The following is a 22,554-nucleotide window of genomic DNA, read 5'->3' on the forward strand; positions in this document are numbered from 1 at the left end:
TTTGCAGGTCCTCTCCTTGGTGGGTGCACACCTCATGTTGGCACCACAATCCATTGGAATGAAAGTCCTTTTCCACATGTGTCTGTTGAATCCTTACAACTGTCCTGTGAGGTTGTTTTATTACTTGCACGTCCCAGTAGAAGGTAGCGTGGCTGACGGAGCACAGCGCCAGCGCCAGAGTCTGCAGGCAGATGAGGAGGGCACCGAGCCCCTCCGCACCATGACGCTCTTGCTCCATGTAGGTGGGGCTGTGGATGCCGGTGGGGTGGCCAGTGCCCTGGGAAAGACTGGCCCTGAACCTGGGGCCATAACAGTGGCACTGTCTTACCTTACGTATCCTGTGGGCCAGGTCTGGTCTGGCTCTGCCTCTCTCCGGGAGCTTGGACTGGCCAGGGGAGCACAGAGGTCCGTTGCTTGGGCCCCTCCTCACAGCGCTCTTGGTCACTGCACCCTGCTCAGCACCCAGAAAGCTCCAAGGCCACGTTGTGTTTTCATCTGTTCCAGGAGCAGCCCAGGGTGGAAAAGCCGACCAGCTTCCAGACAATGAGCAAGACGCACGTGGAGCTGCCCTGGGCCTGATGGAGGCAGACCTTCTCTGCCAGCCGCCCGTCTCGCTCCCTTCCTCTTTAAAATGACATTTGCAACTCTTGTGCTAGGAGTTAACTTGAGGCAAAGGGTTTGGGAGATATATTTTTGCTCCAAGTGGTGCTTCTGTTTTGCAGCAGAAAGTTGGACAGCAGACATGGAAGAACACAAATTCTGAATGTCAAATCCTTCCTTAGTTGCATCTGGGCATCCTTGAGTGAGCCGGCCCGGTTCCTGGGCACTGTCAGGGGCTCAGTCCTTCTCCTTGCCCCCTGCAAAGTGCAGTGGGAGCAGGTCACTCACAGGCCACGGGTCACCTCACATGCCCTAACAATAGGACACAGGCCCTCAGCGGGGAGGTAGCCTTCTGGATACGGTTGTGGCATCTCAGCCTTCAGACAGGGCACATTGGATTCATTTCATGGGGCAGGTCTAAGTTATTGGCAGTGTCTGGCTGGAGCACGGTGGTCACAAGGTCACCCTGGGTGGGGATTCATTAGTCTTGTGTGCACAGGCACAGAAGGAAATTGGGGTGCAGGGCAGTTCACTGGGCTGCTGTCTGCACTGCCGGTCTGGCTGCGTGTGACAGGGACCCTGAGCACAGTGGCTTAAACAAGGAGACATAAATGACTCTCTCTGAGCTGGTGTGGTGGCAGCTCTGCAGAGCCATGGGGGCCAGTTGCTGTGGTTTATGAGGCCACACCTACCCTGGGCATTGCTGTCCGTCGACTTTTGTTCAGGCTCACAGCCAGGGGCTCACCGCCAGGTCCACCCTGCCTGGGCTTGTGCCAGAGATGCTGTGGAAAACCATGTGACACCTTTGAGGGGAGAAGCTTTGGGTGGCAGAACGTGTCTCTGAGTAAAAATCTAAGGAAAGACGATAAGCTGACGTTAATAGTTCCTGAAGGGCTTTGTTTAATCAGGACCCCACCCAGATGAAGGGTTTGATACAGGAATTGGAACCTTTTCTGGTGCCGCAGAAAGCAAACGGTAAAAGGCAGAATGGCAGCTGTAAGTAAAATGCATTTTAACTCAGTTTGTTTTCGCCCAGCTGGGTCTGGAGACTGAGTGGAGGAGGAGCACCCCATCCACATCAAGGATGCGGATGTGGGACTGCGGAGTTCAGTCAGCCAGAATCTCAGTCTCGTCTCTGCTCATCAGAAAGGCTGAAATGGAGAAGCCAGGCGACATCTCACAGGCCTGGCTTTGGTTCTGGGCGTTCAAATTGCTACCTGCCTGGGCAAATGGCAGCACTTGCTCTATTTATCTTATGTTCCCTGCAGAACCGTAGGAGAATTCGATGAAATGCAAGTACCTGGTCTCACTTGGTATGAAGTAAGGGTTCAACTGACCGCCACCGTTGTTCCGAAAGAGAAGAGCCCTGGGCTCGGTCTTTCCCACCCTCGGCACGCAGAGCCGCCTGCAGTGCAGTCCTGGGCTTCTAGGGAGAGCCAACAGCCCGTGGGAAATGCTCTGTGACTCTTAGAAAAATTTACTCGTGTTCAGTAATTTGGCAACACGTATTTTATCTTCATCATTTAAGAACTTTAAGATTCACAAATAAACACATGCAAAGATGTCCAAATTCATTCACCATTAAGGAAATGTGAATTGAAATCACAATGAGATATCGGCACACACCTATCAGGATGCCTAAAATGAAAACTAGTGGTAGCACCAGGTGCTGACAAAGATGCAGAGAAGCCGAATCACTCATGCAGGGTCTGGCGGGAGGATGCCTGGTGAGTGTGGTTGGGAGCGCAATAAAATGGGTGTAATAATTTATAGTTTTCATTTGAACATTTCACCTACAATGTCATATGGTGTTCTTGAGTGTGATGTTGTTATGTTACAGAATCGCATGCTTATGATTTTGTAATAGAAGATTTGTAATAAAAAGGGATGTTACTTGGGCTGTACCTTGTATATTGCCTGTAGGAATGTAAAATGGCATAGTTTCCTAGAAAATGATTTAGCAGTTTGTCTTAAAACTTAAAATGGACTCGTAATATGACCCAACCATTGTACCCTTGGGCATTTATCTAAGAGACACGAAAACTTATGTAACAGATAACATGCATTCCAACATTTGTAGCAGCTTTCTTCCTGAGAGCTGAAAGCTGGAAACTACTTAGATGTCCTTCAACAGGGAATGATTAAACTAACCGCGGTCCACCCCCATTGTGGAATACTACGCAGCGATGAAAAGCAATGTGCTATTTGATACACACAACAGCCTGGATGCATCTTGAGGCGATCGTGCTGAGTGAAAGCAGCCAACCTCAAATGTTATATATATCATATGATTCCATTTGCGTAACACTCTTGAAATAACAAAACCACACAGGTGGAGAACAGATTACTGGTTGTCAGGGGTTAGAGATGGAAGGAGAAGGGACCTGCTGTACTGGGGTCACACAGGAGCCTCACAGTGATCCGTACTCCTCTATCTTGACTGTGGTAGTGGTTACATTAAGCTGCATGTGTGTTAAAATTACAGAGACTCACATAGACACACACACAACTGGTAAAATCTAAATAAACTCTGGATTGTACCAACGTCAATTTTTTGGTTTCTGTCTTGTGCTATAGGGTTGCAAGATGTTAACTTTTGGGGAAGGCTGGAGGAATGGACATAGGATTTCCCTACACATTTTTTTGCAATTTCCTGTGAATCTATGAATATGTCAGAAATCAAGGAAGTGCTAAAAAAATATATATACTTTGATGGCAGTCTGTCAAAGGGACACGGAAGCCAACAAAAAGAGCCTTCAATGTCCTAAACTAGAACAATTTAGGAAGTGAAATAGTGTTGGATTATGACCCGATGTGTAAAATAAATATCCATGAGATCATATTACCATAAATAAATGAATGAAAAAATACATAACTGGGGGAGAAGAGACAAATATTCCTTGAAGTCCACACTGTTAATCTGAGGTGGTACCCATTATTCTGATATATGAAGCCACATTATCCAAGACTAGTATTTATGGAAATTGGCCAACCTTGATAAAAGCTAAAAAAATCATTACATCATAATACTTTTAAGTTGCTCACAACTTTTGTGTTACCTTAACGTATATTTACTAATGTTTTTGTTTTCCTTTATTGCTATGTTTCCTCCTCCTTCTGTGGGTTCTTACAGCTCAAGACTGAAGAGCTACATGGCCCCACATAACACAAACAGGGACACGCTCTTCCTTCTCCAGATGAGAGCACTTCCCACACAGAGGGCCTGGCCGGGTCTGTGGGGCCATAATGCCTCTCCTTCATTTTGTTCCTAAAGATGTCACCACTGTTCTGCCACAGTCTTCTGCTTTCCTGTTGAGCAAAGAAGGGACAGCCATTCCCCTTCCTCTGCCAAGCGCGCACACACACGCACACACGGCTTCTGGGGCAGAAGAGTCCTCCTAAAATTCTCTTGACAAACTGGGAGGAAGAAGCTGGTGGGTGGGTCGCTGGCTCCACATCCCCCCACGTTTCCCTGTGGGAAAATTTGATGTACCTGGAACTGAACAAGTTTCACTGACAGACTGGACAACTTCCACAGGTATTAAGCCCAGCTTGTTAATGTTGTAAGGAAGGGAGTGCCTCAGATCACCTTGGTGCTGGGGACTCAGTGAAAGGCCCCAGGAACCTTAGTGGCAGAGGACATCAGCCCCTGAGCTATGCTGTCCTTCTGGGTTCCTGCGCTTCCCAGCCTGGGATGTACAACGGGCTTCACGGAGAGGACGCAGCCTGCACTCAACCGGCCCACCTCTAGGCGTGTGCCTGAACTGCACTCCTCCCCACACTGGGCCGTCTGCTAGGGAAAGTTTTGTGTTGGTCCACCTCAGAGACCTCACATTTTTATAACCCAGATGTGATCGCCATAGGCTTGGTCACCAATTTCTGACCCAGCCATTCATTGATTCATTCATTTAACAAGTAATTGAGCATCTACTATGTGCTTGCTTGTTAGGTACTCGAGCTTTATCAACACTTAAGAGACACTGTTTTGCTCTCCCAGAGCTTGGTGGCCCAGTTCGTTGCAGCTAGTATAATGGAACTCATTAAAAAAAAATCCTTACCTGAGGACATACTTATTGATTTTAGTGAGAAGGGAAGAGAGGGAGAGAGAGAGGGAGAAAAACATTGATGTGAGAGAGAAACACTGACTGGCTGCCTCTCACACACACCCCTACCAGGGACCAAACTTGCAACCCAGGCATGCGCCCTGACTGGGATTTGAACCCATGAACTTTTGGTCCACAGGGTGATGCTCCAACCAACTGAACCACACCGTCCAGGGAGCAGAACTCATTTTGATTGATACATGGTGCACAGCACACAACTTGGGGTAGAAGAACCACCTCTGGCTGCTTTCCTCAAGGGAGGTGTGGGCAAGGCAGGGATTTTAGGCTCATGCTCATCTCACCCACACACTAGCAGGGAGAGCTCCCTGCTCTTCTCTCTACCCACTCCAGAACACCGAGGTGCAGTGGTGACTCCAGGATGGGGCTGGGGGTGATGGTGCTTTGGAGTCAGAAAGCATTGGCAGAAATCACAGCCCTCCCTCCCTTTCTATTGGTGTGCCATTATACAAGGCACCTAGCCTCTCTAAGCTTCAGTTTCCCTATCTGAAAAATGGGGGTGAAGCCATAGCTGCCTCATAATGTTGCGGGTTAAGTGAGTTAATAAATGCACTAGCAGATAGTAAGAGCTTTATCCATATTAGCTCTTATTCCTGCAGTCAAATGGGCAAATGCCCACTGCTCCCCTCTTGCTGGATATGAGCTGTGGAAACCAGACAGGTGATGTCCATGGAGCCAGGCAGGAGAGGGTAGTGGAGGGCTCTGCCTGTCCTGGGGCCCTTTCTGACAGGCTGCTTGATGCTCCCAGGAGACCAGCAGCCCAGGGGCCTTGCATAATGGTGATAACCCTAGAGAAAGAGGAGTGTTCAGACCACAGGAGAAAATGCAGGTACCGCCTCACCCCCTGCCCCCCACCCCCAACCTTGCCCCAAACAATTTATATGGAGATGCACAGTGACCAACAATCCAGACCTTGGCCATTATGTTTTTAGAAGAGAACACTGATTTAATGAGAAGATATGTGTTATTATTTGGATTTTATTTCTGGATACAGAAGTGAAAATAATCAGATTAGCATTTGATAGTGTGGGCATAAATAACTCATTTTTATCCTATGGAAACACACACCTCACATGTAGAATTAAGACAATTTCCAATTCATTTTGCCGCCTTCACTCATGAGAGAGCTCTTCCGGGCCACACCGCAGCAGTCAGGGACCGTGCTTTTACACCGTGGCAGAATCACACCTATAGGTCATTGGAAGCCAGAAGGATGGCTGCAATGCATTGTTTTGTTTGCTCAGCTGTGGTCTGAGGCAGTTCCCCGCTGCCACTGCCTCCTGCTGGTGTGTTTGCATTCCTCTGGTCAGCTCTGTGCCAGGGCCTTTGGCCCCTGGTTTGGTGCAATGTCCCAAGGACATTCACAGGGGCATCCACTTTCCTGTCCTCCTCACTCTCTGCTGGCCTAAGCAGGCAGTGCCACACTTCCTAATAGGCATCTCTGTCCACAGCACTCACTATGGCCCAGCTCACGGGAGACTGAAGCTGCTACTTCCACGTCAGGGACCTCAGCTGAGAAGGGAAAGGCCAGGAGGAGAGACGAGAGCACACAGATTTCAGGAGAATTGGTCTCTTCTTGCCAGTTCTTTCCCTTCTGCACTGTGCCTACAGTGGGCAAGCACAAAAGCACAGTGTGTGAAGTTCAAATCTGTTTCTACACCTTCAGATCAAGCCTGGGAAGCCAGCAGATGAAAGAAAGTGCTCTTTGGAGATCCCAGACCAGGCTGAGGAGGAGAGGCGGGGCCACAACATCAGTAGGCTTGGGTCCTCTGGGCTGGAAGCTGAGCAGCCAGACTCATCCTCAGACAAGTGAGTGACTCTGGGGCCCACTCCCTGCGGTGCGCACTGTGCCCTGCCTGGGAGCACACTCTGAAATGCAGACTGCTCTACAGAACAGCAGGCCAAAGCCTCTGGGCTCTGGGTGATGGAAATGATGTCGAACATTTCTTTGTGTGGCACAGAGTCTCAGGCAGCAGAGAGGAGAGCTGGGCTCTAAGAAGAACTGGCCCAAGACCTGCGCTTAGAAAAGTGGGCCAAGACCTGTGCTTAGAAAAGTGGGCCAAGGGTTCGAGTCAGTGCCTTAGGTGACTGACTGCAGCAAGGGCCCACGCTGGCCTCAGAGCCCTGGAAGATCCCTGGGAGGCATCTCCCTCCCACCTGGTCAGGTGGGCTCCAGAAGCTCTTACACGTGTTCAATGGACAGCAGCCGGCTTTGTGCCACAGTAGGATGGGTGAGAGGAAACTGCCCAAACTTGTACCATTAAACATGAGCACACTTAGAGGCCTCTCAGACGTGTAATTTTCTCCTGCATGAGCCGGCCAATGGACTTTGCACAATTAAATACCTTTATTATCCAATGAGGTCACTCTCTGTATTTAGTGATTATGTTCAAGACACAGAGGACAATTACCAGCTCTGGTGCAACAGCTTCAGAGATTTTGGGGAGCTGTTTCTTTCTTGTGCACCAACCCAGGGCTCCAAACTGCGTTAGAAGGTCTCCAGCTGAGCCATCATCCTCCCCCTAAATGTTGAGGCCCATCCTCCAGGGCTGTCTGTGGGTATGAGACCGGGCTGCTTCTCTCTCAGTATTAACAAAATTGCTTTGGCACGGTTTAGGAGGAGGAAGTACACAGGTAGTAAATACGATCTTTCATTACAGATAATGAATCATGAATGTTATTCAGTGTGAAAATGATGGCAATTCTTCACCTGTCAGATGAAAAGGGCACAGAAAAAAGGGATTTAAAAATAGCAACTGTGCTCAGTGTGCGGAGGGACAACTGGCAGCCTGAGAGCCATTGTCTGGCAGGGAGGAGCCAGGAGGCAACCTCCGAGAAGTTCGGGAGCTCCTTGGTCAGGGGCATTCTGGGTTAGGATTGAAGGACTAGGTGGGGCTTTTCCTTGGGACCATGACCTTGGCACAAGGTCTTTCCGCCTGACTTGCTTGGAAACTCAGCTTGCAGCCCATCTTCATTCACCTCCACTCTGAAGAAAGACACAGGGGGGCTTCCCCCCCACACAAAATCACGGAAGTCTCTGGATTTCAGCTCCCCTCGAGCTCACTCGGAGACCGTCTATATGTGGAGGGGCTGGAGGACGGTGCAAGGAGGCAGCCCAATGAAAAGAACACAGGCTTTGGAGTCAGATGACTCTGAGCTGACAAGTGTACCAATTACTTCCTGCACAGGGCCTGTGGTGACCCTGGCTGGCAGAACCTCATCTTCTCTGTGTGCACTTGGAGGATACTACTGCTGCCTTAATAGGGCTTCAATGAGATACTCTACACAAGCCACCTATTTGAGCAGCTCACTAAATACTTCTTCCCCTTCTCGCTTCACCAGCCAGGCTGCAGCAATTCGCTTCTGCGTACACTCCTCCGGGGTCTGTTTCCGTCTTTACTGTCTCTCCGCCTGAGACAAAGCCAGCCCATGAGGGCAGTGGCTGTTTCTCTTATCTGCCACCGTTATTCAGTGACTGGAATGGTGGTACCCAGCGCCTAGCAATTTCTCACTATTTATTGAGTAATGTTGTCCTTTCCAAATAACTACCGGTTTTGTGAAAACAAAGGCACAAATTTTAAAAAACAAAGCGGATTCAATCAATGCTTAGGTTGGCAGCTCTCAGGGTGGACATATCAAAATGGCTACTTTAGTAGAATTTCGTAGTTATGCCCCTTTACTAACAATCCTGCTTCCCACACCTGGTTGGCACTAGCCCACCCAACCCCTGCCTAATTCAGGGGTCTGGCCTTCCTCACAGACCAGTATTCCCTCCTTTGAAACTGCCATTGAGCCACATGAGGAGAACTGAAGTGGTTAAGAGAAAGCCGGACCCCAAACTGCTGACCCTGACACCTGTATGACCAGCCCTCCTTTCTTCCTAGATCCTTTTTCAAAGAGGGAAAGAAAGTGACCATCCCAAGTCACAGAAGTCACTATATTGAGAACATATCTGTTTGTTGTGATAGATTAGAACATTTAACAGTCCTTGAGAGGGTGCGCGTGGCTAGATCCCAAATGCTCAGCTCAGACTGAGACCCTGAGCAGAACCAGGAGTGTTTATCAGAGAGGGCCCGCCCCTGGTCCCTGAGGGGCTCCGCTTCCGTCTACCTAAAGACAGTGGACCTAGACCACCAGCGCTTCATGAATTGCCTACCTCAGAGCCTTTTTGCCAGGGTTCCAAAGAGTGGCCCAGTGGGTGGTCAGTGGAGGATTCTCTCCAACAGGGAGCATCACCACCAGGGCTACCCGGCTCAGGGATGAATGGAACAAAGGACTTCCAGTGCCAAGCCCAGGTGAGAAGCCCCCGGTCTAAGAACTGCAATGCGGTTTACTTTGGGGAGGGGGCAGCGAGGGGAGCCGAGGTTTGTGACTGTGGGTGGACATCACCGAGTCCAAGACAAAAATCAACACCTTCCGCAGTCCAAGTAACTGCAACTTCTGCACAGGAAACCAAACTGGCACCTCCTGTGCCTCAGTCCGGTGTTATTAAGGCGCAGGGGAGAACAGATGACCTTTCCCTCAGCTATGTGCAGCCGCAGCCACCCCGCCCCGGGGCTCGCCCAAGTGCAGTGGTGGATGGACCCACGCTCTTAATCTCCACTGGTGTTTTCTGCCTCACTCAGCAGACCAGCCATTTATGTTCAGGGACAATGAGTTTTCAGAGAAAGCATTTCCCTCCTTGAAGCCACAAACGTGACCCCGTAACAGACTATATCTGGAGAAAAAAGTGAAGGAGACAGCCACATTTCCGTTTTCAATATTGTCCCGCCAGGGTGCTAACAATTCTCTCTTATCAACCACTGAGGACAGCCAGAGCAGGTCCATTATAAAGCGGCTTTCTGTAGCAATTAACACCATGCAGGCACAGACGGGAACTAAAAACAAAAACAAAAATCCCCAAAACAAAAAATCAAAATCACCCAAAACTGATGGAGATGATTAAAAAGCTGAAGATTTTCAAGTGATTTTTCTAAATTTCTTTTTAAAAATTGAAGCACAATCTGCTTGCTTCACCAGTGACGCCTTTACTGCTTTCTCATTGTTGCCACCAAAATTTAGAGGAAAGAGACATTGTCGATTGGAGCTCTGTGTCCTTCCTTGAGGAAACTGGTGAGTGATGATAATAAACAGATGTACTAAATGAATCTGTGAGAGCATGGATGCTGAGGCATAATACTGCCAAAATGGCCATGTCCTCCAAAATGATCTAGATTCAAAGCCCCGCTAGATTTTCTTGCAGAAGCTGACAAACTGATGCTAAAATTCATATGGGACTCTGAATAGCTGAAACAACTATGAAAAAAAGAACAAAGTTGGAGGACTTATACTTCCTGATTTCAAAACCTACTCTAAAGCTGTAGTCATCAAGATAGTGTTGTCCTGGCGTAAGAATAGACATATTCATGAACTAGAGCGAAGACGTCAGAAATAAGCCCTTATTTTGGCCCATTTATTTTTGACAAAGATGTCAGGACAATTTTTTGGGAGAAAGAATAGTTTTTTCCACAAATAGTGCTAGAACAACTGGACATTCACATGCAAAAGAATGAAGTTGGACCCTTATCTCACATCATATACACAAATTAACTCAAAACAGATTATAAATGTAAGAGCAAAAACTATAAAATTTTTAGAAGATAGCACATGACTGAGTCTTAATAACCCTGAGCTAGGCAATGGTTTATTAAATATGTCAGCGAAAGTACAAGCAACTTAAGAAGAGGGTGATAAATTGGACTTCATCAAAATTAAAAACATTTACACTTCAAACTCTAGCAACAAAAAAGTAAGACAACCAACAGAGTAGGAGGAAATATTTGCAAGTCACCCGGCTCCTAAGGGACTTGCATCCAGAATATGTTGCTACTCAATAACAAGAAGATAAATTTGTGTCTTTAAAATCACATGCCACTTTAAAAACAGGCAGAGGATATAAACAGACATTTCTCCAAAGATGATATGTGAAGAAGGCCAATACACACATGGAAAGATGAATAATGTTAATCATTAAGGAAACTAATTAACCACAATGAGATACCATATCACACCCACTAGGGTGTCTAGAATCACAGAGACAATAATAAGGACGTGAAGAGATTGGAGTTGTCATAAATTGCTGGTGACAATGCAAAATGGTGCATTTTAGAAAACAGCAGTCCCTCAAGAAGGTAAATATAGAGTTGCCCTGTGATGCCATTATAAGAATTTCTCATCTGTTCATCTAGTGAATTATATTTAAATCATATTTTAGTAAGAATAAAACCTAGGTCCATTTATTATGCATTTTCAGAAACCATCTATTTTATTTTATTTTATTTCATTTTATTTTAATCCTCACTTGAGGACATTTTTTCATTGCTCCCAGAGAGAGTGGGAGGGAGAGAGAGAAACAATGATGCAAGAGAGAAGCATCAATTGGTTGTGATGGGGATCGTATGTACATGGACCGGGATGGAACCTGCAACCTAAGCATGTGCCCAGCCAGGAATCGGACCTGCAAACTTTCGATTATGGGACAATGATCCAACCAGCCGAGCCACACCGGCCAGAGCCAGAAACCAGCTTTTAAACATATTATTTGAGTGTATTGTACATGATCTAAAAGTAATCAGTGGTTGGCAGATTGAGGTAGTAACTTCCTATCTTTCCATTAATTAACTGAGTAGACTCAGATCACGTGACAAAAATCGACAAAGACTGACTCTTAACAAAGATTGTATTTTCTTACGCACTATCTTTCAAGAGGCTAAAATGTGAATCTTAAGTTTGGAAGATTTCTATTAAATACTTGATTTCATGTTTAAGTTGAGTTTTTTTTTCTATTTTATGCAACGTGGATGTTCTGTCTCAGTGGCTTTCCTCATTGCTGCTGTCATTTCAATTATCTGGACAACATGGGCTTGCCATACCTTGGAATGCTGCTCATTAAACTTCACTATTATACCAAGGTCATCCTGCAGGTTAGCCATTAGCAACATAAACATGTGCTCTCGGCACTTGCTTACATCAAGTCTCAGAGCTCCGGATGTCTCTCCAGGACATGTGAAGTTTTCTGTGTTCTGGTTGCAATTCTCTGATTTCTGGCTGTGCCTTGGCCAATATCTCGAGTCTTTATTTGTTCCCGAATTTCTTCCTAATACTGCTTCATTTCCTCCATTCCTTTCGGGAGCCATGGTTTGCTCATAAAGAGATTGTGCTGCTTCGTCATGGTCTCTTGATATTTCAACAAGAGAATTAGCATCACCAAGGGTCTTCTCCCTCCTACGCTCACTTTCCTGTCTCCATTCTTTGCAGCTAAGGTGACTGGTTGGAGGCTAGCGTTATTGTCTTACCCCCTGATAGGACAGGGACAGGCAGTGAGTCCTTTCCATGAAGGAAAAAGAAGGTGCCAGAGAGATCATTTCCCAGGCTTTCACTGGGGTGGCTACCCAACTTCCTCCCCTGAATCCCATAACATTGTTCTCTTTCCCTTCCCTTTAGCCCAACATGCCTGTGCTCAGGCCCAGGCATGTGCGTGCTCTCTCCCAACACTTAGGGTTGAATGACTCCCCAGAGAAACAACAATGAAATGAAATGTTAATCCCTACTAAAAATAGCACATTGGGAGTATGATTCTTCCCTGTAGTAGATCTTTCACTGCTTTTACTTTAGCATGGGGCTGCTTTTTATTGACAGCATATGACATGGCCACATGCCCACCGCCTCACAGTCAGCTTGAATACTGTGGCTGTGATGAGGAAGAAGTACTGGAGTACCCCAAATTATGCAATGTCCTCCAAGCAGTACTTCTTCTAGGCCACCCTCCATCTTCGGGGCTTCCCTCTCAGGCAATGAGGGCACCAGGTGAAGATGAGTCTGGATGCCAGCTACCCCATGCTCCCCAATCTCAGGTGGAAAGTTCTGGAAAGCTTTCAGCATTTTTTACAGTGCTTCCGATACGGCGCTGCCTTGAGCTGTGGAGTGTAAAATACTTCTTGACAGGCTTAAGCTATGCATCCGTCAGTTCTGTGATGGGCGAGGAAATGCCCAGTGGGGCGTCCTCTGTGCTCACTCCAGATGCACACCCAGACTACGGCACTAAGAGTTGATGTTTCCTCACTCTGGCTTCCGTTAAACTGGAAATATTGTCACACCAGAGGCTGATAGGGTAGATTAGAGTGCTCTTAAGAAAACCATGTACATTAAGCCTTTATCCCCAGTCCTTAAATCAGCATTTCTCAATGTGGGGCCACAGATCATCTTTGTCACATAATTACCTGGGCAGTTCATTAGTTTGTTAGGCACACCTTCTCCAGGCCCAACGCCAGAATTACTATCTCTAGGCACAGAGGTGCGGTGTGTGCATTTCAAACAGACTTATTTTATACAAGAGCCTAAGACCAGTAAGTCAGTGCTGGGCTGAAGTCTGATTTCACAACTCTAACCCCTGGGAATGCAACCGTCCCCCAGTTTTGAAGGTTATGTGACAATGAGAGAATGACTGATGAATGTATTCTCGTCATACTAAATAAGTAAATTAGGTGATTGTTCAATTTAACACTGCTGGGCTGCTTTAAGATATCTGTGGGCCATTTTAATAGGATTTAGTTTATAAAATCTGATTCACATTTGAAGAAGCCACAGGTGGCATCATTTAAGGTGTCCCTTCCTTGCACAGCCACCATCCAGCCTTCTCTTCCTCTCACAGTGTCTATGGCTCCAGAATTACCTTATTTCTCTAAACCAGCAGTTCTCAACTTTGGCTGCACATAAGAACAACCAGGGAGCTTTTAAAATACCAACACACAGGTCTCAACCCAGACAATCACGTCTGAACTTCTAGGGGTGGGACCCAAGTATCAATATTTTTAAAGCCTCTCAGGCAATCCAATGTGCAACCAAAGTTGAAGCCACTGAACTGAGGAAACTTTTAACCCATTCTGATAGCTCCCAGCCCATTCACATTTGGAGGTAGGAATGCACTGTCCTGGGACTCCCTCCATCCCTTGGGCTCCATCACCCTGAGGAAAAATGGGCATTGTCCCACTGCAGCCTAGCAGAGCCCCCACCACCAGTAAAGTGCCATTTGGCTCTTTGCTGGGTCAGCCTGTTCTGTTCCCCCTGCCCGCATAGTCAAGCTGCCCAGTTACTGTCTGGGGCCACCTTCCCTTGCTCACTCATCTCCCCCCATCAGAGTCCCACTTTGAAGTCCACCACACTCGGAACATGTTCTCATGTCCATTAACCATTCCGGTCAGTTACATGACGGAAAAGAGTTAGATGAGTTGGTGACTAAGCTGACACTCCATGTTAAAAATGAAGATGTCTGTGTGCATTCCAGCTGGATCCTCTGAAAGATGGCGATTCTCAGGGGCCCAGACAAACAAGCGACCAGTCTTAGCTCCCTGGGGAAGTGAAGCTGGCAAGAGCCTGGCTAAAGATAAGGGATTCAACCAAGCTGGCAAAGAAACAGTGCCAAGCAAATTCACTCACTCAGGAAACATTCATATTGAGCACCTACTGCATGCAAAGCCCAGAGGAGCAAAAGCAGGTTAAGTTCCTGTCCTCAGAGCCTCCCTTTGGGTAGGGAAGGCAGTCACTGAAGCAGTCAGTTACTAACGAGTGTGCTGGTGGAAGAACTTAGCATGGTGGGGCTTGATAGAGAGACTGGGGAAGGTGGATAGAGAAATACAGCTAGCTAGGTGGAAGGCTGGAGCAGCAGGTGGACTGGAGGGTTCCAGGCAGGGGGACAGCTGTGCAAGGACTATAGGGGAAGAGGTTAGCACATTGAGGCCTAGGGCGGAAAGGCAGCCAGCATTTCCGAGGGAAGACAGCATGAGGGAGCATCCATGAGGGGAGGCCCCACCAGGCAAGACCAGGCAGAGCCTCATGACCACGTTCCCGAAGCAATGGCAAGTTGCACGTGCTCCCAGCAGATCTGCACTCTATTTATTCTAAAATTTACTTTTCAAGTATAGTTAACATACAATATTATGTGTTTCAGGTGTACAACATAGTGATTAGTCACTTATATACTTTATGAAGTGACCACAATTATAAGTCTAGGGACCATCTGGCACATACGTAATTATTATAATATCATTGACTCTATGCCTATGTTGTATATTCCACCTCTGTAACTCATTTTCTAACTGGGTGTTTGTACCTCTTAATCCCCTTCCCCTTTTTTGTCCGTCTCCCCCTCCCTTCTGGCCACCATGAGTTTGTTCTCTGTAAGCAGACCTATACTTTGAATGATGCCTCGGGCTTATGCTGAGGATCATGGGAAGGATGCTGCATGCATAAGGTAGACCAGTTGGCTGCCCTTCTTAGTGATAGTGGCACCAGCTTTGATTGGAAAGGTTTTGGTTGCTCAGTAGTCCTAATAGCCTGGACTAGGATGGCACAGTGTAGACAAGCAGAAGAGAAAGGATTCCAGAAATCTTAAGAAGATGAGTCAGTAATGGTTTCCCCTCCCCTCGTACCTTCCTCCTGGGGCTCAGCATAGAGCAACCCCCTCCCAAAGGTAGATGCTTATTGAATTCAAACCATATGAGTAGGGAATCGTGTGTGATGTGACTCCAAAGGAGTACAGAGAGTGATAAAGACATTTTTAGCATGAAGACATGTGGGAGGTACACGGGAAGTCACTCTTGGATTTCTCGAGATGTGCAAGACGTGCTTGTCCCGTGCAAACTGAATGCCAAGGCCAGATCAGTGTGGGCTGGTTTTGATCCCTCCTCTGCCTGGATGGTCCTGAAGCTCCCAGACTCTGCCTATGGAAAACAAAGAAGCCAGTGAGCAAACCTGGCTGAGGCCAGAAGCAGCAGCAGGATCCTAGGAGTGACCATGACCTGGGGACGTGTGGGAGGACAGTGAACTAGCCAGGCAGTCATAGGGGAGGGGACATGATCAGGTCATGGGGAGTATGAAGAGGAGCCATGTGGGTTCTGCATGGGTTACATGCCGAACAAGTAAATTTACAAACTGATTAAGAGAGCCCAGGACCGGCACGGCCCTGATCTTGGGGGCTAAACTCCTCAGTGTTTGCAGGTGAGCAAGGCCAGATGGCAGAGCTGGACACTGGAGTGAGGTCCAGGCCAACTTGGAGGTTCCTCAGTGCTCCCCTACTTAACTTTGTAGCTAAGAGCACAGTTGCCACATTTCAGCTGACAAAAACACACCCACAACAGAAATGCATCTGGGTCATTTCAGTCAGGTAATCAGCTGGTCCAGGAAGGTGCTACATAAAGACAAGTACTGCCTAGTTGTACAATTTAATTTAAATTACATTTGTACTATAACATTTTTTGTGCATGTGCACAAGAGAGAGCGAGAGAGAGGAGGGAAGAGAAGAGAAGGAAAAAGAAGGGAAGAGAAGAGAAGGGAAGAGAATAGAAGGAAAGAGAAGGGGAGGGGAGAAAAGGGAAGGAAAGGGAAGGGAGGGGAGGGGAGGGGAGGTAAGAGAAGACAAGACAAGACAACACAAGACAAGAGAAATAAAATGAAATTGAAAAATGATAACCTGGGTTCCAAGCCATTTAGTCTCAGAGGCCAAGGATGCCTGGTCTTTTGGTTCCTTCTTGGGAGAAATGTCAGATTTGGAGCCCTACAAACCACAATATTTGGGTGTGAAGCTTCTGTGGGATTAGATCCATTCATCCAGCAGACCACTCTTAGGTAGAGTGTAGTTAGAATGTGGGACTGGGATGCCTGGGCTGGAGACAGGCTTCTTCCTGAGACAGCATAGTTGAAATATCAGGTCAGCTGACTTATGCCAAAGCACCAATGTTTTATTTTCATTTTTCATGTTTGGTCATAATTAAAATGTTCACATTGTTTTGAAAGCAATGAAATCTTGACATTGGTGTCTCAATTTACAAAGCTACTTTCTTGTGCTTCCAGTAGTTTTATTTCATGTACTTCTGTCATGAAAAATAAATCACTTTTGGAAGCTATCAGTACATTATCCATCCTACCTCACCACCGCAAGCCGCCCTCAGGGCTACATTCTGGGCAGTAGGCTCTCCCCGACATCAATCCTGCTTTCCCTGTACCGCACGTCTTAGGGGAATTCTCCATGTTGACAAAGCCAGAGCTGTTCTTGTCATAGAAATGGAAACTTTTGAATTTAAAACTTCTCGGTATCAATGAAATCTGGCTTTCAAGACTACTGTTTCTTAATGGACTGAAGAATCACTAGTTGGAGACTCAAAATGCATAACGATTTCTTTCTTCAAGGTGGTATTCACCTTCCTCTCCCCCACTGCCAATACATCTCGCTGATTCAATAGGTGAAGAGCCACAGAAAAACAATCGGTGTGGCATAAAAATACACCTGTTTAATACGGTAAGAACACACCCACTTATTCTTCCTATCACACAAACAGCTTAGAAACAAATTCTTCCTCAGCTGAAACAGGAGTGCCACAGTCTCTAGGGCCTCAGACCAAGGTGGCAGGCAAAGGCCATTTAGGTAGTGGCCGAGGATCCCGTTCTCCTTCGTGATGAGCTGAAGAGGAACTGCTGCCACTTCCTCCACCGTTTATGGGGCGTGGCCATTGGCGGGAGAGGGCCGGATACACAGTGAGAGAGGTGGTGATCACCCCGGTGGCAAGTGAGAGGAGCCAGAGGAGAAGGCTAATGTAACCAGTGTCTTCCGTGAAGCCCCTGGGATCTTGTCCCTTCCTCACTGGTACTGCGCATCTTCACGAGGGTTTTCACTGTTTATTCCAGGCCTGGCCTGGTGCCTGGCCAGAGCTGGACTCCTGTAAAATAGGGCTCTTTGGAGAATAGGGGTTCAGGGACTTTATTTTTGAGATGGTGTCTAATTGTTAAGTTCCATCGGAACAGAAGGGGACTGTGGAGGTTACCTCATCCACAGGAAGGTGCTCCCGTCAGGTAAGGCAGAGTTCTTCAGCTTGCAACTGAGAAGCCAGTTTCTTCTGGTGTCTTCTTCTCAAACCTGCTGAACTCGAATCTCTTCTCTCCCATCATGGCTCATTCTAGGCAGAAGAATATGTTTCTGCCTTTCCACTAAAATGATTTTTAAATGCATTTTTAAGAAACCCTAGTTTCCAGCTCAGCTGACCTACTTCTGCCACCTCAGCACTTCATCTCAGGGCTCCTCAGGCAGAAAAGATGTGGTCTGTCTTTTGTCCTTTCTTCTTGTTCTCCCATCCTGTCCCCCTCCCTCTCTTCCTCCCTCCCTCCCTTCCTTCCTTCCTTCCTTCCTTCCTTCCTTCCTTCCTTCCTTCCTTCGTTCCTTCGTTCCTTCCTTCCTTCCTTCCTTCCCAAATTAGCACCCGAATATCCTTAAAATAACTAAGCACACAGGAGGGCACAAACAAAATAAAATGTAAATATCTCTGTCCTTGCCGTTTTATCTCTGGACTCATTCTCGGCGAGCTAAGTGTCTTTTTCTCTCTCTTTTCTTTTCTTAAAGCTCTTATGGTGATTACTTATAACTTCATTTCTTATCTCTCTGAGAAGATTGTCCATAGACTGAGAAATGGTATCTGTGGACAATCTGCTCAGAGAGAGAGAATGGAGCCTTCTACTGCCTGTCACCTCCTTCTCATCCTTTCCTTCCTAAGTGACTTTAAATAGTGGGCAGAAACCCCAATTTCTTGATTCATTCACCTTAGATTGTATCTCTAGACTGCCAGCCTTAAAGATTAAATGCATAAATAAAATCGTTATTAAATCTCTAGAGAAGGAAATAAAATTTTTCGCCATCAGGATCTTGCCTCTGAAAGGAGAATCGTACCAGCTCTGCGTTAGAATGGTTTCCCTTTAGCCCCGTCTAACTCACTGGCGACTGCGCATTTCCCCTACCCTCTTTCTTTAGTTCCTTTTTCTGTTTTGCAGGTGTGCAACCAGGAATAATTTTGTTTGTATAAAGTTTGTGAAACACGTACTTTTTCTGAGAACTTGCATACCCCCAGTCTTTTTTAGTTTTATTGTTTATGCTCCTAGAGTTGTCCCACTTTTTCCCCTTCACCCCTTTTACCCACACAAAATATCTTTCTTTTTCTCCCATTTCTTTGACAATTTCTTTTTTCCTTTTTAAAAATAATTACTGGGGCATTATTTGCACGGAACAAGATATATTTTTATATATAACTGCCACCTCTATTGATATATAGACGTTTCCATCATCCAGAAAGTTCCCTCTGGGTCAGAGCCGCGGCCTCGGCAACGCAGGCAACTGCTGTGGTTCTGTCATCACAGAGCAGTGTTGCCTGTTCTAGAAGGTCATAGAAATCGAGTCATTTAGTTTCTACTCCATATTTGTCTTCTTTTATTCAACATATTAACAATGACATTACTCTCTGTTGGTGTGTGTCTCAGTAGTTTGTGCCTTTGAAATCACTGGGCAGTAAGGAGTCTGTCCATTCTCGTGGACAGACATTCGGGTTGTCTCCAGGTTTGGGCTGTTACAGACCAGTCTGCTGTGACCATTCTTGCAAATGGCTTTTGGTGAACATCTTTTGGACACACAGTAGACAAAGTCAGGTTTGCAAAGTAGTTGAGCAATTCCCACTCCTTGTGAGTCATTTCATGAATGCTTGTTCTTGTCAGTCCTTGTAATTTCGTTCCTAGTGAGTGTCTCATTGTGGGTTTAATTTGCATTTCTCTGATAAGTAATAATGTTGAATATCTGTTCATATGTTTAGTGGCCACTGAGATATTTTCTGATCAATAATTTGACCAGAGATATAATTCCAGGTTGAAAATAACTTTCAGCACATTGAAGAAATTGCTTTGTCATCATTGATGAGATAACTGCGGACAATGTTATTCTTGTTTTTATGTAAGCCCCTTGCTTTCATCCCTCTGAATGTTTCCAAATGATCTCTCTATTGTTGTAATCCTGTCGTTTTACCAGGATGAGGTTAGGTTTCTTCCCCTCTTCATTAAAATTGGGGGCATCTCCATGGGTCTTTTCAACGCGAAAACTCTTGTATTTCGACTCCTCCAGCTGACCACAGCTTCTTCCGTGTCTCTGCTTGCTCTTTTGCCCTGACTTCCTACAGCTCTCCCAAGTAATCCGCCTCCTGGTCCTTCTGGGGCATGGGTGGCGGAGCAACATGCGCTTCGGAGCGGGAGTTGCCTACCTCGCGCCCAGCATCCACGGAGGCTTGGCGGCCTTGGCGTGTCGGTGTTGTCTTCCCGCTTCGTGTCCTCATCCTCCTCTGGGGGCTACGGCGGCGGCTATATGGGCACCGTGGTTGGGTCCCACGGTCTTCCGGTGGGCAACGAGAAATTGCCTATACAGAACCTTAATGACCGCCTGGCCTCCTACCTGGAGAAGTTGCGCTCCCTGGAGGTGGCCAACAGCAACCTGGAGGTGCAGATCCGTGACTGGTACCAGAAGCAAGGGCCTGGGCCTGCCCGCAATTACAGCCACTACTACCAGACCATTGGGGAGCTGCGGGACAAGACTCTTGGTGCCACCATTGAGAACTCCAAGATTGTCCTGCAGATTAACAATGCCTGTCTGGCTGCGGATGACTTCCAAACCAAGTTTAAGTTGGAGCAGGTCCTGCGCATGGGCATGGAGGCCTACATCAACGGCCCGTGCAGGGTGCCGGACGAGCTGACCCTGGCCATTGCCGACCTGGAGATGCAGATTGAAGGCCTGAAGGAAGAGCTGGCCTACCTGAAGAAGAACCACGAAGAGGAAATCAGTGTCCTGAGGAGACAAGTGGGTGGCCAAGTCAGTGTGGAGGTGGATTCCGCTCCTGGCATTGACCTAGCCAAGATCCTGAGTGACATGAGAAGCCAGTCTGACTGGCTGAGGTCATGACTGAGAAGAACTGGAAGGATGCCGAAGCCCAGTTCATCATCCAGACTGAGGAGCTGAACTGGGAGGTCACTGGCTACACAGAGCAACTGTAGTCCAGCAGACGGGGGTCACTGACCTGTGCTGTACCCTCCAGGGTCTGCAGATCAAGCTGCAGTCTCAGCTCAGCATGAAAGCCACCCTGGAGGGCACGCTGAGGGAAACAGCGTCCCACTTTGGAGCCCAAGTGGCACAGATCCGGAGGCTGATCAGCAGTATAGAAGCCCAGTTGAGTGATGTGCGTGCTGACATCGAGCGGCAGAACCTGGAGTACCAGCAGCTCATGCACACCAAGACGCAGCTGGAATGGGAGATCGCCACCTACCACAGACCCCTCACGGGCCAGGATGCCTATTACAAGAACCTGCCCACTACCCGGACCGCCTGAGTCCAGCTGCTTCCCTGGCTTCCTGCTTCCAACAGAGGGATGGATGCTCCTGGGTAGGCAAATGGGAGGGGCGGGACCTTTACCTCTGGCTCTCCTCTGACCTGTCAATAAAATTTTCTAGCCTTCTCCCCAACTCCCCCACCAAAAAAACCCTCCTATATTTCTTCAGCTTAGGAAATGTTCCCCTCTTAGTCACTTACTTCTTCCCTCACCTCCATTTTCTCTAGTGAAAGCGTCCATTAGACGGATGTTGGATTACCTAGATTTATCCTCTACCTCTTAACTTTTCCCTCACTTTTTATCCCATGGTTTACCTTTCTACCTGAAGTCCTGGGAGACTTCCTTGACTTCATGTGTGACAGGATCATAAAGCCAAATGAACTTTTGTCTTCCAACAGATCCTCAGAGGATAAATCTGTGGGTCCTTGTGGGCCAAATAGCCATGGAATTAAAAAGGCTTATCACACCCTACTTCCTCTTTGTAGATGACAAAACAGTAAAGCCTCGGGAAAAGGGTTGGCTACTTAGTAAAGGCCAAGGTCAGACGGCTGTGAGTAGCGAAGTCGGGGTTAGATCACCCAGTTAATTTTCTGTTACATCATGTGGAATGACCCCAGAGGGGAGACGACTTTGGCCGGGGCCCTTTATGGTCCCACTGGCTCCCTCATCTGGTCAGCACCTATTCCACGCAGACTCTGTCCCAGCAGCCGGGCCTGTGCCACCCCCTCCTCTGCGACGCCCAGAGCGCACACCTGCCCTCTGTGCCCCAGCATCTACGTGGATCAGCAGGCATGTTGGCTTATTCTTGCACATTTCTGCCTAGATGTCACCCTTCCCAGTGAAGCTCCTTGAAGGTAGGGACTCCCACATTCTTCCTCTGGCTCCCCCTTAGCATAGCGCTGGCTCACTGAGAAAGCGCCGGATTTATTTGGGACTCTGAGCTCCTGCAGGTGGAAATACATCGTATTCATCCCTGCAATACCAAATAACCCAGCAGAATGCCTGGGGCATAGCAGGCACCCCGTGTACCTTTATTGAAGGAGAGAATTTCCCATCAAACCAGAAAACCATACACATACTGGTTTCCTTCATTGGCTTTGGGAACAGGAAGATCCTCTAATTATCTCGGAATCTTCAAGCAATGTACATAATGGTGTGAGCCTCATATGAAGTAGGTTATTTCCATGCGACCTGGGGTGAGGAGAGTGGTAGGGAGAGATTTCTACTGTGTATGGTTCTAGTGAGCATAAAATGCGATTGAGAAATAGAGTATCTGTCAATTGTAGCTCATAACAGAAAAGGCCCAGGGCCCTTCTCCCCTTTCCTCGTCCATAGGAACCGTTAGCTATCAGTCCAATTACCTTCTCCCTCAGCCCCTCTCGCATGGGTCATAAGAAAAGGCTTTGCAATCAAGTAAATGGAAATGTCTTAAGTGATCAATCTACAGCATTTTGTTGAAGGAAAGGTTGTTAAAATTTAGAACCTTTCATTTTCTTCTTAATGAGCTACCTGGGACTGGAAGGAGTGATAAATATAGCCTTTCTCATACATTTGAATCAACCAGCTAAGAAAGATATTTAGAAACTCACTCTAATCAAGCATTTACACAGGCTATA

General features: G+C 47.1%; 1 pseudogene; it reads left to right on the forward strand.

Annotated features, from left to right (window-relative positions):
* The window catches only part of LOC112323136 (keratin, type I cytoskeletal 19 pseudogene), a 51,311-nt pseudogene extending 30,373 nt beyond the window's left edge, over positions 1-20,938 (forward strand).
* Positions 20,939-22,554: the final 1,616 nt, after the last annotated feature.

Source organism: Desmodus rotundus, chromosome 3 (genome assembly GCF_022682495.2).
Source record: "Desmodus rotundus isolate HL8 chromosome 3, HLdesRot8A.1, whole genome shotgun sequence".
Classification (NCBI taxonomy): domain Eukaryota; kingdom Metazoa; phylum Chordata; class Mammalia; order Chiroptera; family Phyllostomidae; genus Desmodus; species Desmodus rotundus.